Source organism: Macrotis lagotis, chromosome 4 (assembly GCF_037893015.1).
Source record: "Macrotis lagotis isolate mMagLag1 chromosome 4, bilby.v1.9.chrom.fasta, whole genome shotgun sequence".
Lineage (NCBI taxonomy): Eukaryota > Metazoa > Chordata > Mammalia > Peramelemorphia > Peramelidae > Macrotis > Macrotis lagotis.
The window spans coordinates 254,734,648-254,756,954 of record NC_133661.1 but is presented as its reverse complement, the minus strand read 5'-3'; the positions used below and the strand labels follow the sequence as shown (position 1 = coordinate 254,756,954).

The 22,307-nt window shown below is 35.6% G+C and overlaps 1 long non-coding RNA gene across 2 annotated transcripts in view; it reads right to left on the bottom strand.

The window, feature by feature from the left end:
- Positions 1-1,402: 1,402 nt before the first annotated feature.
- Positions 1,403-22,307, bottom strand: part of LOC141520374 (uncharacterized) — a 74,026-nt gene continuing 53,121 nt past the window's right edge. For both annotated transcript variants that reach the window (XR_012477602.1, XR_012477601.1), the window contains exons 2-3: positions 2,633-2,735; positions 1,403-1,612 (exon numbers count right to left, since the gene is read on the bottom strand). This is a non-coding gene — a long non-coding RNA (uncharacterized LOC141520374). The remainder of the gene's footprint in view (positions 1,613-2,632; positions 2,736-22,307) is intronic.

Sequence of the window (22,307 nt, the reverse complement as noted above, 5' to 3'; positions counted from 1 at the left end):
TTGGAACACAAAATTTGAAAAAAAAAAAAAGAATGCTAAAATTGTTTTGACATGTAATTGGGGAAAAATTAAATATTAAATTAAATAAAGAGGACCCAAGCCTGTTTAATCATTTAGAGTTGTTGGAAAAGGGGCATAGACCCCCTTGCTCTTAATATAAAAAGACTATGTCTGACTAATATCTATAGCTATGTGGGAAAAGACATGGAGGATAGGAGGGAAACAATGAAAGGAGGTGAAAGGCAGTAGTTTTAGAACTATAGAAACCCTTTTCCAGGATTATTGTGTTTCATAAATTCCACAAGAACACAGGGGATAGAGAACTAGTCTTTGACTCATTAAGACTTGGATTCAAATCTTTCTTCTTTGGGATATCTGCCAAGTCTCTTCATCTCTCAGAGGTCCTTGGCCCCATTCTAGGATGATAAGTTTCTGCAAAGATGTTGATTTGTTTCTTAAAAAGAAAGTTTTCTAACTAGGATCTCCCTGCACTGATGAAATCATAGGCCTAATCCCTACCTCCTCCAATGTTCAATTCCACATGCAGTTCCATATAGAACATGAAAGTTTCCATCCCCCTTCAGTCTGTTACACTCCAAAAAAGCATCTATTAAGATATACCTTGGGGGTCAACCATGGAAAAAACATAGTGGAAAGAGCACTGATTTGAAAGCTTGAAAACTTGGGTTCCTATCTGAGCTCCCCACTCTCAGGACTGAGCAGAAAGTTGGAGTGTCTTACTCCATCACTTTCTACCTGTGTGACCTAAGAAAAGATACATGATTTTTGAACCCCAATTTCCTCATCTACAAAATGGGTATAATGAAATTTGTGTGAAGAATTAACCTTGGAAACCTTAAAGTTATAAACATGTATTTGAATACAAGACTCTTAATTTGGAATACTAAGACAACAAATTATAAAGGGTCTTAGTGAATTTAAACACTCTATGTGAGATTTTCTAGGTGAGGAAACTTAAGATACAGAGTGGTCAAGGTCTCTGCCCCAGGAGACATGAGGACTAAGAGATGGGATGCAAACACAAGTCTTCTGATTCCAAAACCAGGTCTCTTCCTAGTATTCTCTGCTGTTGCCTCTCATTAACATGGCTAGCTGAGTTCAGGGAGGGAGAATTGGGCCTCACATCGGCCTGCCAGGCATGCTTCATTAGCTCACACTGAGGTGAGATGTGTTTCAGCAAAGTTGTTGATTGCTTCTCATTCCCTTTGATGAAATGGAGCCAGGTCTGCATTTCCCTAAAAGAATCTTCCCCCACCCTCTTCCTAGGGTGTTGTTGTCAAGTCCCCTTCCTTGATCCTGAGGTTTGAGTCTGGAAATAGTGAAATTGCAAAATCTCCTGATGGGAACAGAGCCCCAAATGCTGGTTTCTGTTCAGGGATCTTCTCTATGATAGCTGAAGCAAATAGCCACCCAGTTGTGAATTGAAGACATCCAGGGATGGGGAACTCATTACCTCCTAGGGGCAGCCTTTTACATTTATGGAAAGTGCCAAATATTAGAAAATTATTTTCTTTCACAGAGTTAAAATTTCCAACTTTTTACCTTTTTTTGGGGGCTCATTTTGCTCTTGATTCTATCCTCTGGAGTCAAACTGAAAAAAAAGTATGTTTCCACTGTCATGAAAGAGATAGTCTTTAGAATAGGGAGGATTGCTATTCTGTCCCTCTAAACCTACAGGTTCAACATACTCAAATGATTCTCATGTGGCATTGAAGCCCTTTGTAATTTAGGTCACACTGAGTCAGAACAATGGGCCTGGAGCTAGAAAGACCTGAGTTTAAATATGGCCTCAAAGCATTTTACCCTGGTCTACCTCATTTTCTTCAACTGTAATATGAGAATAATAATAATAGTACCCACCTCCCAGGGCTGTTGTGCGGTACAAATGAGATATATTTGTAAAATTTTTATCATGATTTCATGTTGTCATTGGTCAGTTTCAAGCATGTCCACTTTTTTGTGATTTTTCTTAGCAAAGATACCAAAGTGACTTGCCATATTCTTTTCCAGTTCATTTTACAGATGAGGAAACTGAGGCAAACAGGGATAAGTGACTTGGGTCACACATCTAGGAACTGTCTGAAGTTGGATTTAAATTCAGATCTTCCTGACATTGGTCCTGCCACACAATCAATGGTACCACCTGCATGGCCCATCATAGGTGTTTGATAAATTCTTTGTATTTTTCCACAATGTTCTCTAACTTGTAAATATCTGTATTAAAATGTGGTACCTGTAACTGAACAATACATTATTTATTAAAGAAGGCAGGATTTTCAGCTGTCTAGTTCTAGATATTCAAGTCTTTCTCAATGCAGTCTGTAATCCCATTAGCTCTTTTGACTGCCATATCACACTTTTGACCTTGTAAACTACTCAAAATCCCAGATCTTTCTCAAGCTATTTGCTACAACTACACACCTTCTTTATCTTATACTTGTGAAATGGATTTTTTGAACCTAATTGTATGATCTTGCATTTCTCTATTCAATTTCATCTCACTAGATAGGCAAAGCAAAGATATTGGAGAACTCCAAGTTTAACCCAGAATTCAAACATGAATGACTTCAATAACACTTGATTCATTGGTGACTTGACATTGTATGCCTACCTGATGAGCAGAGTTGGCATGAGAGATTGCGTGAAGAGAGATCTCCTTGATTTCTGCTTTGAAGGAGGAAACACATGGCACCAGACCCTCTTTGGAAAGAAATCTGGAGAGGAAGAGAACAGACGTTAGAAACAGCAGATGTATAGAAGAACTGGCAGCTCAACATGTCTGATTCCCAGATTTCCTTCCTAGAGACTTTAGGGAATTTCCTCTTGGGTGAAACTGGGGACTCTCTCTCTCCTCTCTCTCTCTCTCTCTCTCTCTCTCTCTCTCTCTCTCACACACACACACACACACACACACACACACACACACACACACCACACGTATTTTCTGAAATATTCTTATCTGTACAACTGCTTTAATTCCTGTTTGCTATCTTCTGGGATAAATAAGTTTATTCTCTATTCATTTTTGTGATAATATTTTATGTAACTCACATTTCGTAGTATAGAGATCTAACCTCTGCCTATAAGCTCTATCCCTTCATCTTTAAGGGGTAGCAATCAGGAAAGAAGCTTGAACCCAAGAATTAAAGAATTCCCCCCCCCCCGCCAAATTGTGGGGAGTCACTTAGATATAGTTCTAAACTGGTACCTTTTTCTCATGAAGGGAACCAATTTGAAATGTCTCAAAAAAAAGTCAGCTGGAGTCAGATAATAGAAAGATTTTAAATATCAAATTAATGAATTTGCATCTTGTCCTAGAGACTATAGGGAAACACTGTATACTATGTGTAAAGTTTGTGATGCTTTCTCAACTCTTTTCTCTTTCTGTCCTGGTGTTCTGTAGAATGCACTAAGACAATATTACTTCTGTTGGGGGGTTTTTCTCCTGTTGATCTTCACTTAAATATTTTCTACTTCTTATATTGTTCAGGAAACTTATGAATAACATTTAAATCAAACTTTTTTTTATTAGAGAAGGTTTGTACCCAGAATGAAATGCTGACCTCAGTAACTCTCCAGGTATACTAGAGATGACTACAAAGAATTTTTGAGTTTCCCTAGGTCCTGGATCCACCCCACACCTAGATTTTGTTTTGGGGTTCACCTAAATTTGTTTTGGATTCTCTTTGTCTTTTGGCTTCACCCAAATTTTATTAAACATTTGTATTTACTAATATCCATCTCAATCTACTTTGTTTTAAGTTGTCCTCATAGCAAAATTGCTTAACTGCATATGCATGGTTTGTGAACAGATTCCCTTGTTCCCAGGTCTAAATCCTATATAATTGAAATCTTCTAGAGTCTGGATGAGACGAAGTTATACCTCCTTTCCTGTTTGCTCTCCTCTATCAAATGACTCAATGAATTTCTTTGGGTTTTGAGACTTGTTCTCCAAGATTTTTAGATTTCTTTGTATGTCAGTGTCATCTTATATTACATTACTCCTCTTCCTTCATTTATCTATTTTCTTCTGGGTTACCCTATTACTACCTGGGTTCTACTTCATGAAGTCTCAATGATACCTATGAGGTCCAATTTGCCTCTGCCCTGACATCTCTACCACACTTCAGCTGTAACCAGTGTTTTATGAATTTGCATACAGATATCTAACACCATGGATTTTATTACTCCCTCTCTTTTTAGATTTTTATCTACTCTGAAATAAGAAGTATTCCCATTGTTTTTCTTCCCTACATCACAACCTTCTATAATATCTATAGGATTGATATATACATATATATATATATATATATATAGGCAGTTTTTATTTTCCAATTCCTTTCATTTTTACCTTAATACCCCTTTAATTTGTAAGACTCCAAGGAAATGCATTTTCAGTAGCCTCCATCTCTGGCCAAAAGCCCATCATACCTATATTTTGAGATGGAGTATCCTGTCCTACACTTCTCCCTGCCCATTTTTCTATTTGCCTTCCCCTTCATCCAGTGACCTTCTTTCCTTTCTGAGCAAGATTTGTGCCAATATATCTTTTTCTCAAAATTATTTGGAAACAACCATCTGGGATGAAATAGTGACTTTCCAGCAATTCTTGGAAACAGACTTTATTTGAGCCCTTCCTAGGCTTTGATTTTGAAGGCAAAGGCACTGATCCATCCCTCTTCAATCCCTTTACTACTCTCTCCCCATCCCACACATTTTTCACACATTAACCTTAGGGAATGAGCACATTCTGATTTCTTCAGGATCCATTCATGGACTTATCCTAGGTGGGAGATTATCCTGAATAGATGGGAATACAGAGACTCTTAGGGTATTATTCTCAGCTGTCTGCCCAGAGCTTGTTACTACACTCCAACTGCCAATGTTCCAATGTGAAAACTTAGTTGGGAATTGCAAGAATAGGAGAATGGGGAGTTTAAAATAAGCTTTGTCTTACTGTAGGAATCAGTTAGGATTAGGGTTCATTTAAGATTTGGTGGCCAAAGATTAAATCCCAGATCTCTAAGAAAAAAGAAGTCCTCTTCTCTTCCTTCTTCCTAGGATCACTTATACTGGAGTTTACTCATTGCTTTCTGGGACCCTGTTATTATACACAAGATTAACTGTATAAGTCACAGGGTTCAAAATTACCCCCAGGATGGGGTTTATAGGCCTGAGAAGAGACATTGTCTAACCTCCACCAACATATTTATCCTGGTAAAATCAGAAACTTTAAAATAAAAACTTCAATGAATAAGTATAACCTAAAATCAGTGTGAAAATGAAAAGGGACAATTGCATTCTTTTGTTTTAGTGACCATGGGGATGGACTGCACATGTGTTCATGTATGTGTGCATGCATGCCTCTGGGTATGTATGAAGCCTAAGTCTTTTTAATCACCAGTTGGTGAAACCACTTCTTTCTCTCTTTCTACCGCCCCTGCCAAGCTTCCTCCCTGAGTCACTGCCCATCTGCCAGGCTCTGCTCAAGATCTGTCCTAATTTTTCATATCCTACAGATGGCGCTGATGGAAACATTTTCTGCGGTGGGCTAACTCCATTGGTTAGACTAGAATATGATACAAATGAAGTATAGATTCATTCCTCATATGTGCCAGATGCTGTTCTCTGACTCTCAACCTCATTTTCCCCTGTCTTGTACATTGTGCAGTTGATAACAAGGGAAACTGTGAAACAGCTCAAGTACATGTCCTACTGATTGTGGGTCTGTAGCATCATCCTTTTTTTTTTTAAACCTAAAGACAACTTGATTTAGAGAAGGAAAGGTCCTTAGACATTATCTTGTTCAATGTTCTCATTGTACAGATGAGTTAAATCCAGAGAAGTTTACCTCCTCAAAAGTCATACAGCATAATTATGGAGGAAAGCCAATGTTCAAACCTAGGTTTTCTGTCCCTAGATCTAATGCTCTTTCCAAAACAGCATTTTGACTCTACAATAGCATATTATCTGTATGCTTGTGTGCATATTTAGGGTAATTATTTGTATCTCAAATGAGCTCACAATTATTTGTATCTCAAATGAGCTCACAAATTAACTCTAGGACACCAAATGAAACCCCAGGAGCCCCAAAGGTCAGGACACCAGCTAATCAGACACCAATTAAGAAGCTTCCAATTCAGTCAATGTATGTATTGGAGCTTTATGGGACCTATCCTTGAGGACATTACAGTCTAGTCAGGGACCCCAGAGTCACCCCAAAACCACTAGAAGACATCAGAAGATAATTTATAGTCAAATTCTACCTTGTTAGAAATAAATTATATGTCCTATGGCCATTCTGAAAAGGAGATAACCTGAGATGAGAGAACATGAACCTGAGGAGGAAAGGTAAGGTTGCAAAAGAGAAGCAGTCAGTTAATTAAAATTCATTAGATGACTACTTAAGAACCTCTTACTATGCTAAGCACTAGGAATACAAAAAAGATCATCACTGTCTTCAATAAACTTAGCATCTAATTAGAGAAGACAAACACAACAGCTAAGAAGTGGGACAAGAGGGAGAGAGAACAGAAGGTAAAGTCCAACAAGTGCAATCAGGTGGGAAATGAAGAGACAGCTTATCTGGGTACCCTTAAGTGGAAGCCTTGGGAGGAGCTCTTTAGCCTCCCATAAGGGCAGAACTGAAATGAGGTAAAGGATAGATGAAAGTTGAATCCATAGAATCATAGGCAAGAGGAGGCAAGATACTGAAAGGGAGAGAGAGAGAGCAATGGACTTGAAATAGTATCTGAATTAGACTTCCGTACTCATTAGAAGGACAAATCACATAAGCTCTCTTTAGCTTTCTTGGAAGTAAAGTGAAGATTACAGCGTATCTCATAAAGTTGCTGGGTGAAAAGATACAAAATGTTCTATAATTATGAGGAGTTATTACTATGGAGGCAGAATGAAAAAGAAACAGAAGCTTCAATGAGTTTATGGAAGATACTGGTGGAGAGTAACTTAATTTATGGGTCAAAGTTGTTTAGGCACTAGAGAGATTGGGAAAAATATTGATTAGAGCAGAGGGTGATAGAACAGTTTACAAAAGATGATTTAATAGAAATAGAAAGGTGGAACAGATGAATTAATCAATCAATAAATGTTTATTAAGTTTATTAAGTTTCTCCTATGTGTCAAGCACTAGGGATTCAAAAGAGGAAAAAAAAGTCCCTGCCCTTAAGGAGCTTACAATTTAATGGGGGAGACAACATACAAATACAAAACAAGTTGTAAAGAGGATAAACAGGAAATAATGAACAGAGAGAAGGCACTGTAATTGAGAAGTTGGAGAGGTTTCCTGTGAAAGGTGTGATTTTAGTTGGGACATAAAGGAAGTCAAGGAGATCGGTAGTCAGAGTGAAGGAGGGAGAGCATGGGGGGATAGCCAGAGAAAATGTACAAACTAAGAGATGGAATGACTTCTTTGGAAAATAGCCGGGAAGTCAATGTCACTGAATCAAAGAATACATTTGAGGAGTAAGCAGTAAGAAGAATGGAAAGGTAGGAAATTATGAAAGACTTTGCTTGCCAAATCAAGCATTTGGTATTTGCTCCTGGAGGCAATAGTTTATTGACTAGGGAGGTGGCACGACCAGACTTGTATTTAGGAAAATCAATTTTTGATTGACTGGAGAGAATGAATTGAAGAAGCAGGTACACCCACCAACAAGCTATTATAATAATCTAAGCAAAAGGCCTGCACTAGTATGGTGGTAGCATCAGAAGAAAGAAGTTTTCTTAAAGGGAAGTCAACAATGATGAGTCCTCCCTGAAAAGTTCCTTCTTATTGGTTCCAGGCTATTTTTTTTCTTCATGCTTAACATTATTTTTGTGAAATTTTGAGTCCCAAATCTCTTCTCCTTTTCCTAAAACAGTAAGAAGTCTGCTAAAGGTTATTTATGTGCAGTCATGTAAAGTATATTTCCATATTAGTCATAGCAATAAAGAAAAACTTGTCCAAAAGAAAAAACATACACAAAAAGTGAAAATAGAATGCTTTGATCTGCATTCATAACTTTTTCTCTAAATGTAGATAATATTTTCCTTCATGAGTCCTTTGTAATTGTATTAGATCATTGTATTGCTGAGATGAGCTAAATCATTCATAGTTGCTCATCACACAATGTAGCTGTTGCTATGTAAAATGTTAACCTGGCTCTGCTCACTTCACTCAGTATCAATGCATGTAAGTCTTTCCACATTTCTCATATCATAATATTATTCCATTACATTCATAAATCACAATTTGTTCAGTCATTCCACAAATGATGGGCATCCCTTCAAATTCCAATTCTTTGCCACTACAAAAAGAGCTACTATAAATATTTTTGAACATGTGGGTCTTTTCCCCTTCTTTTATGATCTGTTTGGGATACAGACCTAGTAGTGATATTGCTGGATCAAAGATATGTACAGTTTGATCGCCATTTGAGGATAGTTCCAGATTTCAGAGATAGTTTTTTGGGGTTTTTTTTTAGTTTTTTTTTTTTTGTAAGGCAATGGGGTTAATGGCTTGTCCAAGGCCCCACGGCTAGGTAATTATTAAATGTCTGAGGCCGGATTTGAACTCAGGTACTCCTGACTCCAAGGCCAGTACTCTATCCACTGCACCACCTAGCCACCCCCCAGCGATAGTTTCTAAAAGATTAACAAGACATATAAAACATTATCTCAGTTGAGAAAAAGATAAAAAAATTAAAAGAATTCATAATAAAGGAAGAGAAAATAACATTATCTGAAACTACTGTAACTATAGATAGATAGATAGATAGATAGATAGATAGATAGATAGATAGATAGATAGATATCAACACAACTAAAAAACAAATAAAATTAGTGAAAATTCTCTGAGGTAGCTAGTGGCATGGTAGATACAGCCCTGCATCTGGAGTCAGGAAGATATGAGGTCAAATCTAGTCTCAGATGTTTACCAGCTGTGTAACACTAGACAAGTCACTTGACCTCTGTTTACTTAATTTCCTCAATTGTAAAATGAGGGTAATAATAGCACCTATCTTCCACAGATATTGTGACGATCAAATGAGATAATATTTGTAAAAAGCACTAAGCACACAATGCCTGTTACATCCCCATCTATTAAAAATTATAAAACAACATTTTAAAAAAGAGTAAATACAAAAAATTATGAAATATAAAATCTTTGAAATGATTAAAAAGAAAACATAAACTGAACTTCAAAAGACACAATAAGCAAGGCATAAATGAACTTCTCTGTAAAACAAGCATAAAGGCCAGGTAGATTTACACAAATAATTTAAAGAACAATACCTATGCTACATAAATTATTTTTGAAAATAGAGAAAAGGCATTTCATCAGTCTTTCTAAGCCATAAACATTGTTTTGAGTTCCAAATCAGGGAGGTCACAAATAGAGGAAAAATGTTAATCAAGTGTTACAAAAACTATAATAATTATTGCCCAAAGGATTATAGCAATATACATAAAATATATATGCATATGTAATATGTAGCAATATATATGTATACATATAAATTATACATTATGGTTACATTGAATTTTATTAGGAACGTACTGATAGATATTAAGAAAAATTTCATGTGATAGTTCAGATTCATAATATGAATATGAATATGAATAATGAAAATATGATAAATAAAACTATATAACTCTATCAAAATTTTAGAAACACTTTGATAAAATGTAGAATTTATTTTTTAAATTACTAAAATACTTACAAAAAATGACTTATTCTTAATATAGACAAAAGTACTCATTTAAACTAAAAGCTAGCACTTTTTTTTAATGAGGGACCACTAGAAGTTTTCCTAATTAGATCAAAAAATAAAGATAAGATACCTGCTATTACCATTATTACTGAACAATATCAGAAAGGCTAGTTATAGTAAAAAGACAAGAAACAGAAATTAAAGGAATAAGCACTGTCAAAGAGAAAGCAAAATTTGGGGCCCTATGATTTATATAGAAAATCTTAGAGAAAAAATAAACAAAACAAATTACATGCATATCAATAACAAAAAAGGAAAAAGTAGCATTTGAAATAAGAATTAAATATATGAGATAGAATCTACCAAGACATACAAATAGGATTTATGCAAATACAAAATAATTTTCAAAGAAATAGAGACCCAAGTAAATACTTGCATATTTAATGTTCATGACTAGTCTGTGTCAATAGAGTGAAAAAAAAAATCATGGTTATCACTCAAACTAATTTAAAGACTTATACTCAAATTACCAAGACAATATTTTGAAGAGTTTAGAAATGATAACTAAATCCATTTGGGGCAACAGCAGGTCAAGATATTTAGGAAAATAATTTTTTTAAAGTGGGAATGAATCGAGTTTGATGTTACTAGTTCTCAAGTTATATGATAAAATAATCATCAAAATTAAACAGAATTGTTTTTAAAAGTAGAAAAGTTGCTCACACCCTATACCAAGATAAGATCAAACTAGATACAGGACTGAGACATAAAAAATAATATTTTAAACAAATTAGTAGATCAAGGAATACTTTACCTGTCAGGTCTATGGAAAGAGAAGCAGTTTATCATCAAGGAAGAGAGGGAGAACATCATTAAAAATAAACTAGACAATTTTGACTACATTAAATTAAAAAGCTTTGCACAGACAAAACCACTGTAAGCAAGATCTAAAGAAATGTAATAAATTGAGAAATGATTTTTGCAACTGGTATTTCTGACAAAGGACTCATTTCTAAAATATAGAACTGAGTTAAATTTTTAAAAAGACAACCCATTCCTTAATTGAAAAATGGTCAAAGGATATGCAAAGGCAATTTACAGAGGAGGAAATCAAAGTGATCCATAGTCATATGAAAAATTGCTCTAAATCACTAAATATTAGAGAAATGCAAATTAAAGAATCTCTGAGGTACCACCTCATACCTCTCAGACTGGCCAATATGACCAGAAAGGACAATGATCAGTGTTGGAAGGGATGTGGGAAATCTGGGACACTAATACATTGTTGGTGGAGCTGTGAACTCATCCAACCTTTCTGAAGAGAAATTTGGAATTACACCCAAAGGGCAACAAAAATGTGCATACCTTTTGATCCAGCTATACCACTACCGGGTCTGTACCCTGAAGAGATTATGAAAAAGGGTAAAAAATATCACTTATATAAAAATATTCATAGCAGCTCTATTTGTGGTGGCAAAAAATTGGAAATTAAGTGAATGTCCTTCAATTGGGGAATGGCTTAACAAACTGTGGCATATGTATGTGATGGAAGACTATTGTTCTGTTAGAAACCAGGAGGATTGGGAATTCAGGGAAGCCTGGAAGGATTTGCATGAACTGATGCTGATCGAGATGAGCAGAACCAGAACATTGTACACCCTAACAACAACATAGGGATGATGGTCAAACTTAATGGACTTGCTCATTCCATCAGTGCAACAATCAGGCACAATTATGGGGTATATGCGATGGAGAATACCATCTGTATGCAGAGAAAGAATTGTGGAGTTTGAACAAAGACCAAAGACTATTACCTTTAATTTTAAAAAAATGACTGTTATCTTATTATGTAATTTTGCTATCTCTTATACTTCATGTTTCTTCCTTAAGGATATGATTTCTCTCTCATCACTTTCAACTTAGATCAATGCATACCATGGAAACAATGTAAAGACTAACAGACTGCCTCTTGCTGGGGGTGGGGGGAGGGATGCAAGATTAGGGGAAAAATTGTAACATTCAAAATAAATAAAATCTTTCTTTAAAAAAAAGAATCTGGTTGAATATTTTCTATTAATATTTCTAAAAACAATTTATATAGCACAGGAATTATTTAATTTTTAATATTATATTGACTTCACTTGTAAATCCATCTAGACTTGGAATATTTACTCCATTGGGAATTCATTTTGGGCTCATTCAGAGGCCAAATGATAACTTAGGTTATCATTTTTATTTTGTTAGGGTATTTAATATTTTTGCAGATACTCATTTCAGTTGGTTTTATTTATTTATTTTTTTAGTTTTTGCAAGGCAATGGGGTTAAGTGGCTTGCCCAAGGCCACACAGCAAGGTAATTATTAAGTGTCTGAGGCCGGATTTGAACTCAGGTATTCCTGACTCCAGGACTGGTGTTCTATCCATTGTGCCACCTAGCCACCCCTGGTTTTTAATTTTGTTGCCATATAAGTTGATATAACAGTTTTAAGTAATTGTCTTTATTGTCTTTCCATTTTTTTCTGTGAATTACTCCATTTCGTTTTGATTTTATTAGTTTTTGCTCTTTTGAATCAAATTAACTAATAAATTTTGTTTTTAATTTTGATCTAGATTGGCTTTAAATTCTGAAACTTGTTTGCTGTGATATTATTTTATTGATTTTCAAATTTAAGAAAATTCTATAATCAATTTATTAGTCCACTTTTGTTAATATAAATGTTCAAAGAATAAAAGTAGAAAAGTTGATTAGTGGAATAGATTATATAAATAAGACTTGGGAGAAAGTGTATACATCAGTCCATAAACAAAAGTCCAAGGGAGATTATGCTTTACATACCAAGAAGTACTGGGAAAACTAGAGAGCAATTTAGTGGTTGGACAATAGATTGGAGTGAAGAGAGATTTGATGCCAGCAGATGCACCAGTAATCTCTTACTGTATTCTGGCACAAGGTGATGAGGGCTTTGGCAACAGACTGGATATGTGAGGTGAGAGAGTGGGGAGTCCATGATGCCTCAGGTTGCAAGCCTGAGAGACTGGGAAGATGATGTTACCTTTCACAGTTATAAGGAAGGTAGGAATGGGGGAGGATTTGGGGAAAGAAAATGAGTTCTGTTTTAGACATATTAGTCCACTGCACATTTTTAAAAAATAATATTTTATTTTTCCCCAATTATGTGTAAAAATAATTTTAACTTTCATTTTTTAAAAGTTTTGAGTTGGGGCGGCTAGGTGGTGCAATGGATAGAGTGCCTACCCTGGAGTCAGGAGTATTTGGGTTCAAATCCAGCCTCAGACATTTAATAATGTGTGGCCTTGGGCAAGTCACTTAACCCCATTTGCCTTGCAAAAAACCTGAAAAAAACAGTTTTGAGTTCCAAATTCTATCTTTCCTTCCATGAGACAAGTAAGCAATCTGATATAGGTTATTCATGTGTAACCAAAAAAAATCCATATTAATCATTTTATGCAAGAAAACTAACAAAAAAATGAAAAATAGTTTGTCAGATGACATCAATTCTTTCTCTGGCAATAGAGACTATTAATCCTTTGGGTTTGTCTTAGATAATTATATTCCTGAGCATAGCTAAGTCATTCACAATTCTTCATCATTTAGTTACTGTGAATGGATGTTCTGGTTTTGCTCATTTCACTTTGTATCATTTTAAGTAAGTCTTTCCATGTGTCTTCTGAAATCATCCTATTTGTCATTTCTTATAGCACAATAATATTTCATTACAATTATATACCACAAATTCTTCAGGCATTCCTCAATTAATGGATATGCCTTTAATTTCTATTTCTTAGCCACAGTAAAAAGAGGTGCTATAAAAGTTTTCCCTTTAAGAAAAAATTTGCAGGGTATACAAACCTACTAGGGGTATTGCTAAATCGAGTATGCACAGTTTTATAGCACTGAGAATAATTCCAAATTACTTTCCAATATGGTTAGATCAGTTCACAACTTCACTAAGAGTGCATCACTGTCCCAATTTTCCAACAGCCCTCTAACATTTATCATTTTCCCTTTTTCCTCCTATTAACCAATCTGATAGATTTAAGGTGGTATCTCAGAGTTATTTTAATTTTTATTTCTCTGATCAATAGAGATTTAGAGCATTTTTCTCAATTAAATATAGTTTTGATTTCTTCTTTGACCATTTATCAATTAGACAATGACTTTTAATCTCATAAATTTGACTCAATTCTTTATATATTTGAGAAATTAGGACTTCATTAAAAATACTTGCTATAGATGCAGCTAGGTGGTGCAGTGGATAGAGCACTGGCCCTGGAGTCAGGAGTGCCTGAGTTCAAATCCAGCCTCGGATACTTAGTTGTGTGGCCTTGGGCAAGCCACTTAACCCCATTTGCCTTGCAAAAACCTAAAAAAAAATACTTGCTATAAAAATTTTCCCCTAGTTCTCTGTAATCCTAATTTTGGTTGCATTGACTTTTTTGTGCAAATTTTTTCATTTTATGTTATCAAAATCATTCATTTTATATTTCATAATACTCTCTATATCTGATTTGGTCCAATTCTTATATTATTCATAGAGCATTCATTCTCTACTAATTATCTATTTCATATTTTCTTCTAAAAGTCTGATACACAAACTCAAGGAATTACAAATTTGTAATATCATTAGTTATTTCTCAATGATTAAAGAATTGAACAAGTAGTTCTGAATGAAATTAAAATAATCAAATGACCATCAAAAATTATAAAAATTTCTAATAACCAAAGAAATGCAAATGAAAACAACTGAATTACCATTTCAAAACTATCAAATTGACAGAGATGGCCAAAAAAAAAAATGGAAAAATGAATTGTTGGCAGAGAACCAGGTATACTGATTCACTCTAGGTGGAGCTATGAAATGGTCTAAACATTTTGAAAAACTATTTTAAAAACTTATAATTTTGCTTGCAAAGCCTTTGATTAAGCCATCTTACTATTAAGTTTTAATCTCAAAAACAAAGGATATTAGCAGCAAAAAAGAACTTTGAATAAAAATGTATGAGTGATTATATGTGGCTATGTGAGAGATAGCTAGATTTTATTGTTTCTAGGGTGTTGGACCTGGATTCAGAAAGAACCAAGTTTAAATTCATTCAGCTTCACACATTTACTAGCTGTGAAACACTGGGCAAATCATTTAATATCTGTCTGCCTCAGTTTTTTCATCTATAAAATGAAAATAAATACAGTATCTACTTCCCAGTGAAGATCAAATGAGATATTTGTAAAGTGCATACAAAACTTAAAGAGCTGTATAAATGCTAACTTATCATCACCATTATTGTTAATAGCAGCACAATTTTTCTTAGCAAAAAAAAATGAAAACAAACCATATACCCTAAGATTGGACTAAACAAAATATAGTATATTACAAGAAGACTTCTGCAAATTTACTTGGCAACGAAGCAGATTGATTATAAATATAGAAAGACAAGTTTAAAATGCAAGAAAGCTCTGGTCAGAAACATCAGATGACAATGATATTAATCTAAAAAGAACATATCATCCTTTTGTTAAGTATTACATTACTAAAAATTAAGGTTTCATGAATTATCATTGAATTGGCATTGTTTTATTTGAATTGTTTTCAAAGATTCTACATTGTAAGGGACTCCATACCACTGAGATTTTTATATGTTCAAACAAAACATATCCATAAAAATTAAATGAAATAAAAAACTAATAAATTGATGAATTAACATGTAAATAAACTGTCATGCTCAAGTAGAAACAAGCAATCTGACCAGAACAACAGTATTACAGTCTGTCAGCTGTTAGGTCTTATCTATTCACTATTGATACAAGGAGAGGAAAGAATGTTTCCTCCTGGGTTGGTGGAGGATAAGACTGGAATCTATCAATGATAGATGGCTGTCATGCCTCCTCATTACACAATTGAGGGGAAGTGACAGGTGTGAAATGAGATGCATCTGAGATGCTCAGTAAAAGCTAAGCACTTTACACAGGAATACCCAGGGGAGGTGGATGTCAAAACACAGAAACAGAGGAGAGTAAATGTGGATGAGCCAGTTAGGGGAAGGTAAGGCTCTTCAACTACTTGATCAACAGCTCCAGCTAAATGTCTCATAGGCTTCTCAATTTGAAAAAGTCTAAATTAGAACTAATTCCCTTTTTGTTAAGGTTATCCCCTCCACCTAATTTTGGAATCATCCTTTACTCTTTACTCTCTCTTATACTGATATTTAGTCATTTTTAGTCCTGACTCTTCATGACCCCATTTGGGTTTTGTTGTTTTTGTTGTTGTTGGCAAAGATATGGATGGTTTGCCATTTTCTTCTCCAGCTCATTTTACATGTGAGGAAACTGAGGCAAACAGTTATATGATTTGCCCAGTGTCACATAGCTAGTAAGGATCTGAGGCCAGATTTTAACTCGGGTGTTTCTGACTCTAAGCCCAGGGCTTTATCTACTTTATCTACTATGTCATCTAGCTGCCCATATTCTCTCTTATACCTAATATCCAATTGGTTGCCAAGGTCTTATAGATTCTAGTTCCACAATATCTCACATCACCATTCCTGTCTCACTACTTACACAAATCTAATCTAGTCTAAAAGTTCATCACTCTGCAGGGATTGTTAGAGTAGCCTTTCAATTGACATCTCTGGATTTAGCCTTTCTCCTCTCTAATCTATCCCTCCACATAGTTGCTAAATTGATATTCCTAAATTATAGATTTGATGGTATCAGTCCCTAGCTCAAGAAACTTCAGTCTCTAGCATAAAATACAAACTTTTTAGGTATTTCAAAGCCTTTGTAACCTGAATCCAATCTATCTTTTCAGGAAAATGACACAGTCTAAAATTATTTTCATTACAAACTTTGTACTCCAGCCAAATTGGCTTACTGGCCATTTCACATTCATCTCTCACTGCCATGTCTTTTTTTTTTTGAAACTGAGTCTCCTATCTCTCTCTCCTAGTCTAGAAGTACAGTGGTCATTCAAGTGCCCCAAACCAAAGCTGATCAACCTGGATCAGCTTTGTTTTTTCTCATCTGGTTCAGTCTGCCCCTCCTCAGATAATATGGTGGCTCTCTTTTCTGGTGGGTTGGAGAATAGAGTGCTGGGTCTGGAATCAGGTTGACTCATCTTCATGAGTTCAAATTTGAACTCAAATACTTACCATCTGGATAAGTCATTTAACCCTGTTTGCCTCAGTTCCTCATCTATCAAATGAGCTAAAGAAGGAAGTGACAAACCATTCCAGTTTATTTGCCAAGAGAACCCTAAATGGGGTCATAGACACAATTGATGGTACCAAACAAGACTTACATTAGGGCCAGATTTAATGTGGAAATCTGATCAGTTTTACTCCTTTTGCATCACAGAACCCTCGAACTCAAATGATCCATAAACCTCAACTTACCCCACAACAGGTACCAAGTTTCAACCTCCATGTCTTTGCACAGGTTATTTAACATACCTGGAATATCCTCCCTCCTCAACTCTGCCTCTTAGAACTCCAAATCTCTAGAAAACTCAGTTTCACGTACCAGGTCCTTCAAGAGAGGTCTTTCTTGATTCCCTCCTTTATCCTCCTTACTCTATTACTGTGTATTTGATTGTGTGTGTATGTGTGTGTGTGTGTATTCCCTATAAATATATATATATACATATAAATATATACATGCATATGAATATGCATATACATTATACACACACACATACATATCTGTTATATACTTACCAGGTAAATGCTTAACAACTGAATCTCCAAGAAAAAATATAATATTTTATATATATATATATATATAGAGAGAGAGAGAGAGAGAGAGTGCAGTTTAAAATTTATCTGTATATTAAGATTTTTTTCCATTGGTTTCTTAAGGCTATGAATAAATGTGTGAGGGGCAGCTAGATGGTATAGTAGATAGAGCACCAGCCCTGGAGTCAGAAGGACCTGAATTCAAATTCAACCTCAGACATTTGATACTTACTAGCTGTGTGACCTTGGGCAAGTCATTTAATTCCACTACCTCACAAAAATAAACAAATAAATAAATATGTGAGTCAATGAATGAGTGAAGAAACAAATAAATGAAGAAAGAGAGAGATGTGATTAGATAACCTAGGTAGACAGATTTTTAATGGGTAGAGAGAAACAGAGAGACATAGGGGAAATATAGATAGAGGGTGACAGGGAGAGAAAGAGACAGACAGAGAAGGAGAGAGAGACAGAGATAAAGAGGGAGACAGAGAGAGAGAGAGAGAGAGAGAGAGAGAGAGAGAATCCATCTCCACTAAAATTTTGTAGCTTTTGTGGATTTTTGATGGCAAAAGCCAATATGGAAAATTTAACAATTAACTTTGAAGGGTTGGTTAAAACTGACTTCAGCACAACCCTGGTTGTGTTCCTCTAGTAGAAATGACACTTTTTAAGGGCAGAGATCATTTCATTTTAGTATATGTAGTTCTAGCATCTAATTCAGTTACTAGCAATGCTTCATACATGCTCATTGAGCAACCCCTCCTGTCCTTATGTCAGCAGTGAACATCTATGACTTAAAAGTAACATCCCCCTGACCTTGATTCTGATGATTTTGTCAAGAGGGAGTAGTTTAGAAAGACAATGATGAGGGGTATAGCTAGGTGAGGAAGTGGATAGAGCACCAGCCCTGGAGGCAGGAGGACCTGAGTTCAAATCCAGCCTCATACACTTAATGATTGACTAGCTGTGTGACTTTGGGCAGGTCACTTAACCCCATTGCCTTAAATAATTAAAATTTTAAAAAGTTAAAAAAAAAAGAAAGACAACGATGTGATATCAATTTCTGCCAAATAATTCTTGGGCACTTTAAAGTCTTAGTTCAGGACATCAAAAAACCTGTATTTCCACCCTGGTTTTAGATTAGGTTCATTCCCTATGAGGACATTTAATAGTCACAGTTTTAGAACTGGAAGAAATCTTAAAAGTCTTATAGACCAGTACTCTCATTTTCCAGGAGAATCTGAGGTTCACAAGTTGTTAAGTGACTTGTCCAAGATCATACCAGAAGTATGTGGAAGAGAAAGGTTTTGAACTCAGGTTCTCTGATTTCATAGTCATTCTACCAAGCTATCTCTATACCATAAATGACTGAGAAGTTCAATTTTCTAAGGTCCCTCCCAGTTCATTTTTTACACACCTTCCCTCTTTCCCTTTACCTGGCTAACCTGAGCACAAAGGTTACAAAGGGACATGGTAGACAGGAAAGAAACCCTACTCACTTAAGCATTTCCCTGCTTACTTTTTGGTGGTTGTGTTTTTGTAAAGCCCTTTCCCTTCTATTCCATATAATAATGGGTACCTTATACCCTTTACCTCTGAACTCAACCCAGACCTGTCTCTTCTCTGAATTCCCTGTAACTTCAGAGCTGATTTATCCCTACAAACAGATCTGAAGGAAAAAGCAAAGAAGGATTAGATCTATTTGCAGTGGCACCACTTAAAGAGTTTTTACATCGAGGCTAAATGAAGATGAAGATAAAGGGGACTCAGCACAAGAGTCTGAGTTTAAGCCCCAATGGTTGGGAGCAATAGGGCAAGATGTTAAGAAAAGCTGAGACAAAGATGTTAAGATGGAAAAGTGAATGTTGTAAGGACTATAGGAAGTTCAGGCACTAATACTCTGAGGATCTGTGAATTAGTCCACTAGTAATGGAAATCAATTTGGAATTTATGCACAAGACACACCAAAAAAGTGACTAAACTATACCTTTGGATCCAATAATGCCATTAATGGATATATTCTACAAGGAGGCCAATGACAGAAAAAAAGGTTCCATATGTATCAAAACATTCATGGAATTCATAGAATTTTATAATGTCAAAATGTCAAAAAAAAAAAACCCTCAAAAAATAAAAAGAAAACAAAACCCTGGAAACAAATTAAGTATTTGATATGTTTCAAGCCCTGTGCTAGGCCTGGGGGTGGGGGTGGGGGTGGGAGGAGGATAAAAAAAATTAAAATAATCTCTGCTCTCATGGAACATCCTTTCAGGGATAAATCTATATATAACTATGAACAAAATAAGTATATATGTATGTGTGTGTGTATGTCTGCATGTGTGCATATGTATTGTGTATACATCCTCCCCCTCTAGCTCACTCATCCAATTCATACTGACACTGGCAGATTGGGTCTCAAGATGCGTGGCTACTATTACTTTCACAATTCTAGGAGTAACCTTGTGATTGGCTAATCCTTAACTCATGAGCCCCCACTGGTATACTTCTATGTAATAATAAGACAATAGATTCAATTATTTAGCAAAGGCATTTACTCCAAGAGCACAGCAAGAACAATAGTTAAAAAGCATCTGTCCCCCCCCCTCAGCACTTAGGGTTATACTCCTGCAAATATACATAAACTTAAAATACAATGAAGTGAGATTTGTTGATGTTTGTCCTTCATTCTCAAAGAAAGCCATGACATCAGGGAGGTGAAGCCCTGACAAACACATGAATTGGTTTTGAGTGGGAGGATGCTGTGCTAAGTAACCAGCCTCACTTTCTCTTACAGAGTCATCTGGGTCTAATGGCTATGAATATGGATATCTAATGAATATGAATCAGGATGACTGGAGATGGCCCTGGTTGTGAGACAATTAAGGTTAAGTGATTTGCCCAACATCAAATAGCTAGCAAGTGTCAAGTGTCTAAGGTTGGATTTGAACTCAGATCCTCCTGATTCCAGGGCCAGTGCTCTATCCACTGCACCACCTAGCACACATGACCTTGGGAATTCACAATTCTAGAACTCTAGGACCTCTGTGGTCTCTCTTTATCTGAAGGTCTCTCAGGACATTTGCTAAAGGGTGTGAGTGGACCAAGTACTCACAAAGAGGTGATGGTCTGCTATGGACCTGAGTCTAGTGTATCACTTAGTCACTAATCTGGCTCTTCCCTGGACTTAATCTGCTAACCTGGGCCAGCCAGGTTGCTCTGCTGTTGCCAGTCTGGGTTTGGGCAGGTAACTTGTCTACTGAGTTTTTTTTCAGGTATAGCATCTCTTATGTGGCAGGTCAATCCACTAGACTCCCTAATTTTGCTTTGATGAGCAGTGTAATCTTTCCCACCATCTTCTGCTGGTTCAGCTACATGTTTTTCTATGAGGTATATAACAAAGTTCTTTTTAGTCTGAGCACTATAGAGCCCATTCAGCTAGGGTAGTGACTCTTGGCCAAGGATCAACAGAAGTCTCTTTTCTTTGACTCCCTCAGAGGATGGAAGTGGATGAAGTCTAACTTCTTTAGTATGAGAGTTCAACCTGGCTTTTAAAACTCCTCCCCTCAGTAAGCCACTACCTTTCTTTAAGATAATCTGTTTCAGTTCAGTCAGCATCACCTCCTGTACTCCTTTGGGGTTCTTACTTTGACTACATCCAGGAACAAGGGTATGAATGCAGCCAGTGACCTTATAGCAAGTTCATTGTCTCTCAGGACTTTTCACCATGCAACCAAGCTAGTGAAGCCTTAGACATTTTCTAGTGTGGGGGAATGTCTATTTTGCATCTGAAGACCCTTCCTTTTACATATTGATATCTCTGTTCTTTAGTCCTCTATACTTTTTGTTTTTTCTGAAATCTCAGATAAATATGTAAGTGTATACAAAACTTTCACACAGTCATGAAAGTATATGCCAAACATATACATATATAATAAATATTAGATAATTTAGTAGAAAGCTAAATTAGCAGCTGGTGGAAATCAGGAAAGCCCTCAAATAGGAATGACAATTGAATAGAACTTTTGGGGGAAACCAAGAATTTATAATAATAATAATAATAATAATAATAATAATAATATCTAACATTTAGTGCTTAATATATGACAGAGCACACACAGAGCAAACACACATGAACAAAACAAACAATGTAAAAGATAAGTAGGAAATAAATGTTTTATATTTATTATTTCATTTGCTCTGTATAACAACCCTGGAAGTTAGATTGTATTATTATCTTCATTTTACTGATGAGTAAGCTGAGGCAGGTGGAAGTTAAGTGACTCACGTAGGGTGACATACTTAAATGTCTGATGCTGCATTTGAACTCAGATCTTCCTAATTTCAGGTCTGGCTCTCTATCCACTGTGTTGTCCATGAGAGACAGTCTATACAAAGATTAGAGATAGAATGTTTAGGAGATGGAATGTCATTTATGAGGAACAGTCACTTTGACTGATCTACTACACTATGAAGTGTGTGAAAGTCATAACCTAGAAAGATATGCTGCGGCTAAGTTGTGAAGAATTTTAAACATCAAACAGAGCAATTTGCATTTGATTTCAGAGCTAATAAAGAGATACTAGAGTTTCTCCAGCAGAATTCTGATAAATGTTTAGTCACAGGATCTCCAGAGGCAAAAATGCACCCATGACACTTTTAAGTTTAATTTGCATTATTAATATTTTCTCCATCACTTTCTTAAATCTAGACAACTAAGAAAACAACAAATTAAGCCCTAATTTGTAGCGTTTGTCAACTGTTGAGGTAACTCACATTGGAAATTTAACAATCAGCTCTTGCTAGCCTGAGCAGGGCCTAATT